General features: G+C 56.0%; 1 pseudogene; it reads left to right on the top strand.

The window, feature by feature from the left end:
• Window positions 1–565: 565 nt before the first annotated feature.
• LOC135969450 (SH3 domain and tetratricopeptide repeat-containing protein 1-like) lies at window positions 566–14,486 on the top strand (annotated as a pseudogene).
• The last annotated feature ends 698 nt before the right edge of the window (window positions 14,487–15,184 follow it).

Here is a 15,184-nt window from a genome sequence, read left to right as displayed (position 1 = left end):
GGAGTGTGGCCGGGACTTCACCCACGTGCTCCTGCAGCTGGGCCACCTCTGCACCCACCAGGGTCCGGCCCAGCAGGGCAAGGGCTACTATGAGTGGGCCCTTCTGGTCGCTGTGGAGATGGGCCTTGTGGAGAGTGAGTGCCCCGGTTCCTCCTGTGCGCCTTCCGGGGCCACTCGCGTCAGGGCACACCTGGGGTTTGTGATTCAGAAACAAGTGGTGGTTTTTCTACCATCGAAAGTGCTGAGTCATGGCCAGCAGCAGATGTTGGCAAGCGCCCTGGAGACAGGCGGTTCCCACGCAGGGCCAGGCCCTCTGCCCTACTGGGGCAGCCAGCTCTTCCCACTTTGCCCAGGGACCATGCTGCCTTGAGCACGGAAAGTCCTGCATGCTGGGAATCCCTAGCCATAACCCTGGGATCAAGACAGGCTCTGCTGAGCTGGGACTTGGGGCCCCTCCATGAGCCAGGCCCTGAACGCCGGTTCTTGTGCCCGTGTTATCTGCTTGGTGTGTTGGCAGCCTGCGCACCTGTCATCCCACTTCACAGAGGACATGGGGCGGGTGATTGCCCAAAGCCGCAGAGCAGTTCATGCAAAAGCAGCTCGTTGTGCAGTGTGTGCCAGGCCCCACCCATAAATGGGGCTTGTGGGGTCCTCGGGTGGCAGGGACTGAGCGTGAGAATGTGAGCTTTAGGCCAGAGAAGCCACAAAAGGGTGAGTGGCGTGATGGCGGGGCAGCACTTGGCCCCGGGTTAGGGAAGACTCTTAGTCTGGGACCAGAGGGTTGAGAGGATTTAGTCAAGTAATAGGTGGTGGGGGAGGGGCTGGTGGTGTAGCCTGTGTGAAGGACCAGGGATAAGCTAGTGGGGGTGAGTGGTGGTGAGTGAGTGGGGGTGAGTGAGCGGGGATGAGTGAGTGGGGGTGAGTGAGTGGAGGTGTGATGGGGGTGAGAGAGTGGGAGTGTGAGCGGGAATGAGTGGGGTGTGAGCAGGGGTGAGCGAGTGGGGGTGAGTGAGCGGGGATGAAGGGGGTGTGAGCGGCGGTGAGTGAGTGGGGGTGATTGAGTGGGGGTGAGTGAGTGGGGGTGAGTGAGTGGGGGTGAGCGAACGGGAGTGTGAGCGGGGATGAGTGAGTGGTGGTGAGTGAGCGGAGGTGTGATGGGGTGAGTGAGCAGGGATGAGTGAGTGGGGGTGAGTGAGCAGAGGTGTGATGGGAGTGAGTGAGCAGGAGTGTGAGCTGGGATGAGTGGGGTGCGGTGGTGAGTGAGTGGGGATGAGTGAGCGGGAGTGTGAGTGGAGATGAGTGAGTGGGGGTGAGTGAGTGGAGGTGTGATGGGGGTGAGTGAGCAGGAGTGTGAGCGGGGATGACTGAGTGGGGGTGAGTGAGCGGAGGTGTGATGGGGGTGAGTGAGCGGGAGTGTGAGTGGAGATGAGTGGGGGTGAGTGAGCGGAGGTGTGATGGGGTGAGTGAGCGGGAGTGTGAGTGGAGATGAGTGAGTGGGGGTGAGTGAGCGGAGGTGTGATTGGGGTGAGTGAGCAGAAGTGTGAGCGGGGATAAGTGGGGTGTGAGCGGGGGTGAGTGAGCAGGGCTTATGCAGGGAGGTGCAGAGTTAGGAGTGCGTGGGTTGGGTGCTGGATGGTGAGAAGCTCTTCTGGAGAGCTAAGCAGGGCCTGGGGCCTCAGGCTGTGGCTTGGCCTTTTCCCCAAGAGCACTGGGGAGCCATGGAGTGCTATCCAATAGTCACTGCAGACTGAGCAGTGAATGGACAGTAGGTGGGCAGGGCTGTCCGAAATCTAGGCCGCAGAGGATAGATGAGGAAGTTGAGTCCAGGGAAATGGCCGAGACAAGGGATACTGTTGTGGGTCCCCTCTGCCTTGCAGCGCTTTGTCATGGCATCGTGAGACCACTCAGAGCTGCCTCCTGTGGCCTGGACCAGAGCCCCAGGGGCTGTGGCCAAATCTGCCCATTTCCCAGCACAGGCCTGGCACCCACTCCTGGCCCTAGGAGGGATGAGATTTTGGGAAGGACCGTGTGAAGGGGCCCCGGTCCCACACATCTGCCCAAGGAGGGTTGGGAGGTTCAGACCCAGGCTTCTTCCCCAGGGGCATTCTTTGACTGGAAGGAGACCCTCCAGGAATCCAGCGCCCCAACCCCCACTGCAGCCTCCCGTGGCTCCTGGCACAATAGCCTGTGGCACCTCCTCCTACGAGGCCCTCCCCAGGGTGCTGGGGGATTCAGACTTGGAAATGCAGGCCAGGGAACGGGGATCATGCTTCCCTATCTCCCCACCCTGCGCTGAACGGTCGAGGAGACCGAGGGCGGGGCTGATACCCCACATGCTTACTTGGGGTCATTTTTGAGTCATTTTTGGTAGTTTGTGTCATTTTAGGAGTTTGGCTGTTGTGTCTAGATGGTCTGATTTGTTGGTGTAGAGTTGTTCGTAGTGTTTTCATGGAACCCTTTCATTTCTGTCAGGTTGGCAATAATGTTTCCTCTTTCATTTCTCATTTTAGAAACTTGGGTTTTTAATTTTTTATTTATTTCTTTTTATTAGAGATGGGGTCTCATCATGTTCCCCCAGGCTGGTCTTGAATGCTGGCCTCAGCGATCCTTCCACCTCGGCCTCACAAAGCGCTGGGATGACAGGCGTGAGCCATGGTGCTCAGTCTCTGATTTCAGTCATTTGTGTCCCTCTTTCTTTTCTTGGTCAGTCTGGTGAAAGATTTGTCAATTTTGTTATTATTTTCAAAAAACCCACTTTTGGTTCTGTTGATTATCTCTTTTGTTTTTCCATTCTCTGTATTTTTACTTCCCATTTCCACTCTCATGTTTATTATTTTCTTCCTTTTATTTGCTTTGGGTTTAGTTCATTCTTTTTCTAGTTTCTCAAGGTGGAAGGTTAGGTTTTTGATTTGAGATTTTTCTTCTTTCTTTGAATGTAGACATTTACAGTTATAAATTTCCCTTTCAGCACTGCCTTAGCTGCATGTTGGAATTTTTGATACACTGTGCTATTTTTTTTTTTTTTAAAGACAGAGTTTTGCTCTATTGCCCAGGGTGGGGTGCAGTGGTGCAATCTTGGCTCACTGCAACTTCTACCCAGGTTCAAGCCATTCTCATGCCTCAGCCTCCCGAGTAGCTGGGATTACAGACGTGCACCACCCTACCCGGCTAATTTTTATATTTTATTTTTTTATAGAGACGGGATTTCACCATGTTTCCCAGGCTGTTCTCAAACTCCTGGACTCAAGCGATCCTCCCGCCTCGGCCTCCCACAGTGCTGGGATGACAGGCGTGAGCCACCGCGCTGGCCCGGGCTGTGCATTTGTTTGCATTCTTCTCAAATTAGTTTTCAGTTTCCCTGATGGTCTCTTTGACTCACTGGTTGTTTAGGAGTGTGTAATTTCCACATATTTTTGAATTTCTCACATTTCCTTCACTGTTGATTTCCAGTTTCATGCCAGTACAGCTGAAGAACACCTCTGCTTTGGTCTCAGACCTTCTCCATTCACTGAGGCTCATTTTGTGGCCTGGCACATGGTCTGTCATGGGGAATGTCCCATGGGTGCTCGAGAGGACTGTGTATTCAGCTGTTGTTGGGTGGTGTGTGTAACAGATGTCCATTCGGCGTACCTGGTTTCTTGTGTTAATCTCCGGAATGTTTCTGGCACTAGAAAATCAGAAGCTTTCCACCGCCAGGGCCCAGCTTTGAACCCCGTTCCCCCAACATGATGCCGTATGTGGCAGACATGACGCTTGGCTTTGCTCTCTCAGGGTTCCATCTGCGACAGGGGCTACTTGTGCCCCTGGCCTCATCAGCTCAGGCTGAAGGCGGCCGTGGTCCTGGCCAGAGAGGCTTTGTGAAGCAGAAATAGATGGCCTGGTGCAGGGGCCGAGCCTGGCCAGGACCTCGGCCCTGGGAGTTGTAAAGAAGGCCGGCCTCTACCATGAGCATCTGCACCAAGGTGTGCCCATGTGACTGTGTGTTCGGAATCTGTCCTGAAATGGGTGCATGGCCTGTCTGTGCTCAGTCTCCCCACCTATGGGGCCCAGGCTCACAGAGGTGTGAAAGAGGCAAGCATGGCGCAGGGGCCTCCGAGCCCAGCCAGCCTCGCTTCGACGCTGGGAGACTAACATCTTCCATTTTGTCTTCTGCCCAGGCCAGCTGTGGGCCGTCCAGCGGCTGTGCTACTTCTACGGCACCGTCATGCCCAGCGAGGCCCAGTGTGTCATCTACCATGAGCTCCAGCTCTCCCTGGCCCGCAAGGTGGCCGACAAGGTGCTGGAGGGGCAGCCCCTGGAGACCATCAGTCAGCTCTACCTGTCCCTGGGTACCGAGCGGTAAGGGCTGGCTTTGCGGTGGTGGAGGTGGGGACGGGCAGGGCAGGGAGGGGGGCACAAGAAAGCTGGCCCAGGACCCTAGCAGCCCCTCTCCTTTTGATCATTTGGTTCCTTGGCATCAGATGCTTTGAGCTGGTGGGCCTGGGGTCGTTCCAGGGCTGCTGCTGGCCCGTGAGTCCCAGCTTGAGCCTCCCTTGTTGGGTCAAAGGTCATCTCCACCCCAGCAGAGGCAGTACGTGCACTCTGGGCTGTTCTTCCTACTATGGTGGCTTTTGTCATCTGACCTCTGCCTGCCCTGAATCTTCACTCCTGGCCTTCATCTGTCCCCTTAAATGTGACCACAGCAGCCACCTGTGGCTTCTCTCCCACAGAAGACAGAGCCAGTTGTGTCACCTGCTTCCCTGGGGCAGGGTTTCAAGGTCTCACATCCCATATGTGGCCTACTCGGCTTCCCCCAAGCATCCTGACCTGGTGGGGTAACCATGGCCCTGGCCACCCCACCCACAGGGCCCAGTGACATTGCTGCAGTCACACCCCCTCGAGTGTCGGACTTACTGAGAGAGCAGGGAAGGAGCCAGATTCCATGGGGACCTGGGAGACTGGCTCCAGTCTTGGTCTCAGGTTCACAGAAGGAAAATGGGCCAGTGTGCTAGAGCCATGCTTCTCAAAGTGTAGTCCCTGGACCAGCAGAGCAGCATCTATGTCACCTAGGAGCCTGTGGCAAGTGGGAGTTCTAGGGCCTGCCCCAGGCCTGTGGAGCCGGAAGCTCTGTGGGCAGGGCCAGCAAGCTATAGGGACAGGCCTCCGGGTGACTGTGATACCTGCACACCTTGAGAACCATCGGCCCAGATAGCCTCTGAACACTAACGGCTCCTGGTGCGTGTGGAGAAGACACAGGCCATGTCTGGGAGGCAGGGGAGATGGACTAGCACACTCCTCCTGCTACAGGGCAGCATGATGCTCAATTCCCTCAGAAGGATGTCCTTCATCTTTTCCATGCTGTGTGTGTTCACCCTGGCCCTCCTAGCAGCTTGGGAAGGGCAGAACACTGCACACACAAGAGGGCCGTTCCCAGTCCGCACATTCCAGATTCATCTGTCACCAGACCCACAGGAGGAGGCAGACTGGTTCCAGGAGGATGAAAGCCCTTGTTCTGACACCTGTGTCTGATTCCAGGGCCTACAAATCCACTCTGGACTACACTAAATGAAGTCTGGGGATTTTCATTGATCTTCAGAAGAAAGAGAAGGAGGCGCGTGCCTGGCTGCAAGCAGGGAAGATCTATTACAGCCTGCAGCAGAGCGAGCTGGTGGACCTGTACATCCAGGTGAGTGGCAAGGGATGCAGGAGGACCCCTGTGCTGTTCACTCTCTGTCCATCCACCCATCCATTCATCCTTCCATCATCTATTTACCTGTTCATCCATCCATCCATCCATCTGTCCATCCATCCATCCATCCATCCATCCATCCATCATTCATCCATCCTTTTCTCATCCATCTATTCACCCGTCTATCCATCCATTCACCTGTCCATCCACCCATCCATTCATCCTTCCATCATCTATCTGTTTACCTGCTCATCCTTCCATCCATCCATCCATCATCCATCCATTCTTCCATCATCTTCCCATATACCTGTGGGTCCTTCCATCTATCCATCTATCATCCATCCATCCATCCTTCCATCCTTCCATCATCCATCCATTCACCTATTTGTCTTTCCACGCATCCATCCATCAATCCATCATCCATCCCTCCGTCCATCCATCCATCCCTCCGTCCATCCATCCATCTATCATCCATCCATCCTTTTATCATCCATCCATTCACCTGTCCATCCATCCATTCACCTGTTCGTCCATCCATCCATCCTTCCATCTATCTTTCCATCATCCATCCAACTGTTCATCCTTCTATCCATCCATCCATCCATCATGCTTCTGTTCACCTCTTCGTCCATCCATTCACCTGTTCGTCCATCCTTCCATCCATCCTTCCATCCGTCTTTCCATTATCCATCCAACCATCTTCCATCCATCCATGATGCTTTCATTCAGCTGTCCATCCATCCATCCATTCATTCATCATCCATCCTTTTATCATCCATCCATCCATTCACCTGTTCATCCATCTCTCCGTCCATTCTTCCATCATTCCGTCATCCATTCACCTGTTCATTCTTCCATCTATCCATCATCCATCCATCCTTCCATCATTCATCCACTCACCTGCTCATCCTTCCATCCATCCATCCATCCTTCTATCATACATCCATTCACCTGTTCATCCTTCCATTCACCTGTTCATCCTTCCATTCATCCATCTATCGTCCATCCATCCATCCATCCATTCGTCCATCCATCATTCATCCATTCTTTTATCATCCATTCATTCAGCCACCATCCATCCACCTGTTCGTCCATTCATCCATCCATCCTTCCATCATCCATCCATTCACCTGTTCATCCTTCCATCCATCCATCATTCATCCATCCATCCATCCATTTATCCATTCATCCATATATCCATCCATCCATCTATCATCCATCTATCCTTCCATCATCCATCCACTCACCTCCTGTTCATCCTTCCATCCATCCATTTATCCATTCATCCATCCATCCATCCTTCCATCATCCACCCATCTTTCCATCATCTATCCTTCCATCATCCATCTATTCATCTGTTCATCCTTCCATCTATCCATCATCCATCCATCCATCCATTTATCCACCCATCCATCATCCATCCAGCCATCATCCATCCATCTGTCCATTCATCCATCCATCCTTTTATCATCCATCCTTTTATCATCCATCCATTTATCATCCATCCATTCACCTGTCTATCCATCCATTCACCTGTTCATCCATCCATCCGTCCATTCATCCTTCCATCAACCATCCATTCACCTGTTCCTCCTTCCATCCATCCACCTGTTCATCCTTCCATCCATCTACCATTCATCCATCCACCATTCATCCATCATTCATCCATTCATCCATTTATCCATTCATCCATTTATCCATTCATCCATTTATCCATTCATCCATATATCCATCTGTCATCCATCCATCCTTCCATCAACCATCCACTCACCTCTTGTTCATCCATCCATCATTCATCCATCTATCCATTTATCCATTCATCCATCCATCCTTCCATCATCCATCCATTCATCTGTTCATCCATCCATCATCCATCCATCCATCCATCCATCCATCCATCATCCATCCATCTGTCCATTCATCCATCCATCTGTCCATCCATCTGTCCATTCATCCATCCATCATTCACCCATCCTTTTATCCATCCATTCACCCGTCTATCCATCCATTCACCTGTTGTTCCATCCATCTGTCCGTTCATCCTTCCATCATCCATCCATTCACCTGTTTATCCTTCCATCCATCCATCATCCATCCACATATCCTTTTATCCATTCATCCATCCATCCATCATCCATCCATGCTTCCATCATCCATCCATGCTTCCATCATCCATCCATCCACCTGTTCATCCTTCCATCCATCCATCATCCATTCATCCATCCATCCATCCTTCCATCATCCATCCTTTCTCCCATCCATCCATTCACTGTTCGTCCATCCATCCATCATTCATCCATCCACCCACCAATCTACCTATTAATCCATCCCTCCATTCATCTATCTGTCAGTTTGTTTATCCATACATTCATCTATCCACCATCTATCCATCCATATGCACATACATCATCTACCCTCCACCCATCCATACATTATCTACCCACCCATACATACATACAGACATACACACATCATTCCACCCATCCATCCATCCATCCATCCATCCATCCATCCATCCATCCATCCACCCATCCACCCATCCACCCATCCATCCACCCACCCGTCCGTCCGTCCATCCATCCATCCATCCATCCATCCATCCATCCATCCATCCATCCCAGCATTAATCTATCTACACACTCATCCATCCATCCATGTGTCTACATCTCCTCATCCATTCATCCATCCATCCACTCATTCCTAAGCCACTGCTGAGCACCTGTTGTGTGCCTTTTTCCTCCCTCCAACTGGTTCCCTCATATCCTCCCCCAGTGGCCAGCATCTTCTCCCTGAGGGCAGAGGCGCGGCCCCTCACAGTGCCCAGCACCTGCTCAAATACAGCACATGCTCAAATAATGTGACCACTCAGTTAACACACAGAAGAACTTGCTCCAAGCACCAGGTGGCACATTTCCTTACAAAATGAATCTATCATAGTGGCTGTTTTCAGAGGCTTTCCCAAACACAGTGTGATCTGGAACAAATTGTGAAGCCCACAAGCCTGGTGAAGCTTTCATTACTGAGCACCTGCTGTATACCTCCTTGAGCTGAGGAGAGGGATCAAGAGCTCATGGCCAAGAGGGGACCAGGCCCACCCACAAACACTGTTGATGTGGCAGGGATGTGGCAACGCAGAAAGGAGCCAGGGGATGGGCTCCCAGCAATCTGGGGGCCACGGAGACTGGTTTGAGTGCAGGGGGAGTGGGCTACGGCTAGCCCTGGTGGTAGGATTCACAGGTGTCGGGCTCCTGGGCTGCAGCTGCTCAGTCATCTCCTGGCACTCAGGTGCATCAGTTCATTGTCCTCATGCCAGTGGTGGGGGCAGCCCTAATGCACAGGGTCTGAAAAATGCTCAGGTGTACCTGTAGTGTGTGAGAGGAAGGAGGCTGGAAAAGGTGGGCGTGGCTACCTCACCAGGTGTGGGTCTTGAGGGAACTTCTGTCTCCTTTCAGGTGGCACAGAATGTGTTCCTGTACACAGGCGACCCCAACCTGGGGCTGGAGCTGTTTGAGGCAGCTGGAGACATCTTCGTCAGTGGGGCCTGGGAGCGGGAGAAAGCTGTGTCCTTCTACCGGGTGAGCTGGCCTGTGGGCTGATGTGGGTGGGCCTCAGGGGGGCACCTGGAGGGCTGAGGCACAGGTGTGGCAGGGCAGAGGCCTCCCACCTGGAGGCAGGGCCACCCATGCACATGCTAGTTTCCAAGTGGTCTCACCGGGCATGATATTGACCGTGCCCCTGCCCGGGAAAAACGCTCGGGGCCTGGATGTGACAATGGCTCTACCCTTGTACCTGATGATCTCAAGCAACCATGAGCGGAAAGTTCTGTCCCCATCTTTCAGATGAGGAAACTGAGGCTCAGAGAGGCACAGGGACATGTCAGAGGACACACAGCATGTCAGTGGGAGGCCCAGGTCTGCATGCACCCGGAAGTGGGATGGCTTCTCCCTTCCTCTGAGCTCACGGTGTGGCTCAGCCCTGGGCACAGATAAATGTGGTGTTTTTAGAGCAGAGAGGAGTGCTGGCTCCCCTGAGTCAGACCCCCGGTGCCCAGGTGGGAGAGACGGGTCTGAGGCTGCCGGGTGTAGCTGGATGGGCCTCAGGTGATTCTTCAGCCCCCAACTTGGGTGTCTGAACTGTGTGTTATCCCAGAGCACAGAGCTGTGTGGAGGTGCAGGGGTAGCTGGGGTGTGGGAAGCTCCAAGCACATGTTTGAGCTCTGAGGAGGGCGCTGGGCAAGGTGGGTGCTACGGGAAACCTGAGCCACCTGCCTGTGTGGTAGGACCGGGTCCTGGCCCTGGCAATGACTACGGGCAACCGCAAGGCGGCGCTGCAGCTACAGCTGTGCAACAAGCTGGTGGCACTGCTGGCCACACTGGAAAATCCCCAGGAGTGCTTGGAGTTTGCCTACGTGGCCCTAGCACTCAGCATCACTCTGGGTAAGTCCCCTGAGCCCCCACCCTGCCAGGACCCACACTTTGCCAGAGCCCAGCCTCCAGGTCTGCAGGGCAGGAGCTGAAACAGCTGCTGGATTTTCCTGGTCTCCTGTCCAGGCAGGCAGATCTACCCAACTGGCTTCCCCGTCCGGCTGTGGGGCACTGCCCGAGGTCTCTCACGCAGTGCAGAGCTCCCTGCCTGACTGAGCTCTGTTTCCTCTGCCTGTTCCCGCTGCTGACCACAAGGGCCGCCCAGTGTGCCCTCTGCCTTCCAGACATGCCAGGCATCTCGTTGGTCCCTGTATGTGCCAGGCCGAGTGGCATATTCCCTTTCTCTTGTACCCTTCCCACCCTCATCAACCACACAGCTCTCTGGCTGATAAAATCCCAGTTCCCCTTCCAACAGTCTGCCCCTTAAGGCCGGGCATCCCCTGGTGCTGTGCCAGGGTCATCTGTCCCCCTCCAGAGACAGGGAACCCTAGGCAGGCCACATGCCCCAGCGCCTTGTGCCCTGTGGCCCAGTACACAGTAGGTGTGCAGCTGACTCCCCAAAGTAGGGGGCTCTGATTGTGACACACCCAGGAGGAGTCGGATGTTATGTCTGTGGGTTGCCTGGAGCTGGGGTGCCTGGGAGCACCTGGACTGCATGGCTTTTGGGCTCCCCTGGTTAAAACCAGTGAGCATAGGCAGGTGGCTATGTGTAGGCACAGAGCTGGGCCATCCAAGTCCGACTTTGCCAAAGCCTCACAGTAGACAGGGGCAGGCCTTATTAATTCTGCTTTGCAGATGGGAAAGTGAGTCTGGGAACCCAGAAGGGACTGGCCAGAGCTGCCCAGGTGACCGCAGGTGCCTGGAGGCAAGCCAGGTGTGCTGCCTGGGGTCTGCATACCTGCTCCTGAGGGGCCTGTGCCCTCCCTGCCCCAGGGAGCCACGTCCTCACACCTGCCCCTTTGGCCTGCACCCCAGGGGACCAGCTGAACGAGCGCATGGCCTACCACCGGCTGGCCGCCCTGCACCATCAGCTGGGTCATGGCAAGCTGGCAAAGCACTTCTACCTCAAGGTCCTGTAGCTCTGCAACTCGCCGCTAGAGTTCGACGAGGAGACCCTCTACTACGTGAAGGTGTACCTGGTGCTCGGTGACATCATCTTCTACGACCTGAAGGTGGGTGGGGAGGGGCAGGGCTTGGGGTGTTCCTGGCCCCCTTGGAGTGGGATCTCCACCCAGACCCCAGAGGCCTGGGTTCCAGCCTTCCTTAGGAATGGCCCAGTGGCCTCCCTGGAGCTCTGCACGTGGCTGGAGGAGCCGGCAAGGTCAGCAGATACAACCCAGCTCCCAAGCTGGCCAGGCCCCACCCTCAAGAACTCAGTCTCAGCCCGGGAGGCTGACACATGAGTGGGCAATGGTGTCCTCTGGGTAAAGAAGGAGGATTGTAGTCGGGGGGCCCTCCTGGAGGAGATGACACCAAAGCTGATTCTTGACAGTCAAGTGTCAAGTTGCATTTAACAAAGAAAACAGGGTCGGGAGAAGGACATTTCGGAGGACGGCATCATCCTCACATTGAATCAACGTTGCAAGATCCAACCCAAATCCTGGCGCCTCGTCTAGGAAGCCTGCCCAGGGTGCCAGCCTGCACTGAGCAACTCCCTCCTGGAGCCCCGAGACACCTTGAATCTTCACATCACCCAGGAAGGGTGGGGTGGGACCAGTGTCTTACCATTGGGTTCACAGACAGGGAAACCCCAGCTCGGGGCAGGTGCGGTGGGGCCTGAGCCAGCCAGGCTGAGGCCTTGCTGGGTCGGGTCTGTCTCGAGGGGAGGTGCTGTGCTCCCTCTGCCCCCAGCCCTGCAGGGGTGGAGAGCTGGGACTGTCAGACTCAGACCTGGGGTGTCTCCACCCCTCTGCCCAGCAGGCACCGCCCCTCCTCAGCATCGCACCGGCACCGCGTCAGTGCTCCTTATGGGCTGAGGGGCCAGGGCACTCCAGTCCTGGGGCCGAGATCTTGGGGGCCTTAGAACAACATGAGGAGCTGGGGCAGCCCTAAGACCCCACCCCGTATCCCCCACCGCAGGCCTGGGGCTGCCCGGGAGGCCCCCGCCCAGTGCTGGCGACACTTGGTGGTCAGAAGTGGTCCCTGTGGCCTCCCAAGTCCCAGCCAGACAGGGAGGTGCCAAGTGTCAGACCCAGAGGGACGCTGCTCACCGCTCAGGGGCTCGCCTGGGACCCAGGGGGACGGGCCTCCCAGAAGAGGCCTTTATCTCTTTTGGTCAAGCCTGCCACCCACTCCGCTTGCCCAGGAGGAAGGAAAGGGCCAAGTAGTACCTGAGAGGCCAAAGTCCACGGTTGGGGTTGAGGGGCAGAGGCCTCCTTCACCTCCTTCCCATGCACAGCCCTCCTTCACCTCCTTCCCATGCACAGCCCTCTGGGCCTCATCGTGACTATGCTGTCAGCGCAGGCCAGCTTCCCACAGGGAGGCCCACTTGGAATTCCCCAAGGGCGGCTGTCTTTCCAAGACTACACCCTCCTCCTTGTATAGTAGGCTCTGGACCCAGGGCCCAGAGGAGTAGGAGAAAAAGCCGGGCTGCATGGGGCCTGGAAGGCTGGCAGAGAGGCAGGGGTAAATGGGCATCTTTGCCAATTGCCTCTAAAAAGGGGTCCCCTTTAGTCTACACGTGAGAGCGAGCCCTGGAATAGGGAGGATTAGGTGTGTCCTGGCTCAGCCTGCCACTCACTAGCTGCTGCACACACTACAGGCACATGGAAATGCACACGCAAATGCACACGGGCACAGGCACACGCACACACAGGCGCGCACACACACACAGGCATGCACACAGGCACACACACGGACACGCACACACAGGCACACAAACACGCACAGACACACAGGCACCCACATATGCACAGACACATGCACAGGCACACGCAGAGACATATGCATTGGCTGGCTCCTTCCTGTTTAGTTGGGATGTCCCCACCCCTTCAGGAAGCCTTTGCCTTCCACCCCTGGCTGAGTCTGGGGCCTCCTGGGCCCCCCACAGGCTCCTGGGCTTCCCTCTGCCACAGCCCGGGCCACCCTGTGTGGTCAGTGTTCACTCCCAGGTCCCTCAGACTGGGAGCAAGGACGTTAGGCTCAGCCACGCACCCAGCACAGAGCCCAGTGTTCGGCTGGGCCGAGGGGCATTGGATGAGCAGTGGCGGTGACTCGGGGCCTTCTCACGCCCCTGCGCCGTGTGTGGGGTGGGGCAGTGGGGGAATGGACTGCTGCATCTTGGACTTTGTCCTTGGCCCTGGGAGTCATCTTGAGATGGTAGAGGGACAGGCTAGGCATGGGTCTTAGAGAGGTCCCTTGGGTGACCCCATGTGGAGGAGGCGCCTGGGGAGAAGCCGGGTGGGGGATGGGAGGGTCAAGGAGGAGGTCTGGGAGACGGCATCCCAACCCAGGGATGGTGAGTTTGAGCCAAAGATGCATTGAAAATGGGAGTGGATGTCTGGGGAGTCACACTCCGTCAATATTTCAGGGAACATTGCCAGATAGAACACCTGTGAGATGGTTTTGTACCTGGCCTGTCCCGTGGAGGGCCTGGAAATGGTCAGCATGGACAGGGGCCAGAGGGGAGCCTGGGTCACTCAACGCTGTGCCCCTGCTGTGGCTTGGAGCCACGGGCCCTGCATGGAACTCTCAGAGCAGGCAGGATCTGCCCTGACCTCAGCCCATGGGGAAAGCAGCCACTGCCTGCAGAGAGGGTGGCACTGGGGCAGGACACTTGGGGTGAGTGGGGCGTAGGGGCAGTCAGGAAGGCTTCCGGGGTGTCAGTGTCGTCCCCACCTCCTGCAGCTGAGACCACAGCAGTGTCACAGGCTTCGGGGTTCATGGGGTGAGCCAGCATTGGCTGGACATGTGGAATGACCTGGAGACAGGAACGGCCTCTGGGAAGACGGGCTCCGAGTCCCCCTCTTGCTGAGCATGACCTGTCCCCTTCAGGACCTGTTTGATGCAGCCGGGTACTACCAGCTGGCACTGGCAGCCGCCGTGGACCTGGGCAACAAGAAGGCACAGCTGAAGATCTACACGCGGCCGGCCGCCATCTCCCACAACTTCCTCCTGGACCGTGAGAAGTCGCTCTTCTTCTACCAGAAGGCCAGGACCTTCGCCACAGAGCTCAACGTCCGCAGGGTCAACCTGCCTCCTCTGCCACTCTGCGGGTGGGCCCCCTGGTTGGCCCCCAGCCACCCTCGCTGAGGACAGCATCCGAGGGAGTGGGTTTTGTGCAAGGAGGATGGTCTCCTCCCTCTCCTGGTGTCTCCCGTGGCTCATTTTCTGGGAAATGGAGGCATGAAAGCAGGGTTCAAATAGCAATAAATGGTTTTTTTTTTGCAATAACATACCGAAGTCCCCAGGGCATCCTTCCCTGTGTGCTTCCTGGGCTGTGTCTGGGGGCCATCTCCTTCCCTGGTGGCAGCCCTCTGATCTTGGGGATGAGAACAACTGTGAGTCCAACAGACCTGGGCCAGGTCATCATGAGCCTCGGTTTCCTCGGCGGCCAGGGGGGAGATGGTGGTGGAACTCTGGGCAGCTCCTTGCTCTCCCTGCTCAGAGTTCTTGCTGTAGGTCTCGTGCCACCCTTGCCTTTAACCTTCAGGCCACTGTGCCTGGATGTGGGGGCTGCTAGTGTCCCTGTTCGCCATTGAAGAAATAGAGGCACAGAGAGGTTAGGTGTCTGGCCCACCGTCACACAGCAGGTAGGGGCGGAGACACAGAGCCCAGTACACTGACCACCACACCACCCTGCCAGCCTGCAGCCAGGAAGATGTCCCCCATTAGGACCCAAGGTCAGCTCCTGGACCTCTCTTGTGGTGTCAGGAGAGCCACAGGCCAGTGAGGGTGGCCCCAGGGATCCCTCACTCAGTGTCCTCTGCTCCCAGACTTGGTTGGGCCAGGCCTGGCCAGTCCCACCTCTGGCCACTGGTCAGCCCTGCGGGAAGTGAGATGCGGGGATCTTCGCCTGTGTAGATGCTGGTACCCAGTATTGAAAGCCTTATCTGGGCTGCCCCCCAGCCGTCCCCACATACCCCTCCCCTTC

This window comes from Macaca fascicularis, chromosome 2 (genome assembly GCF_037993035.2).
Source record: "Macaca fascicularis isolate 582-1 chromosome 2, T2T-MFA8v1.1".
Lineage (NCBI taxonomy): Eukaryota > Metazoa > Chordata > Mammalia > Primates > Cercopithecidae > Macaca > Macaca fascicularis.
This window is presented reverse-complemented; position numbering and strand designations above follow the sequence as displayed.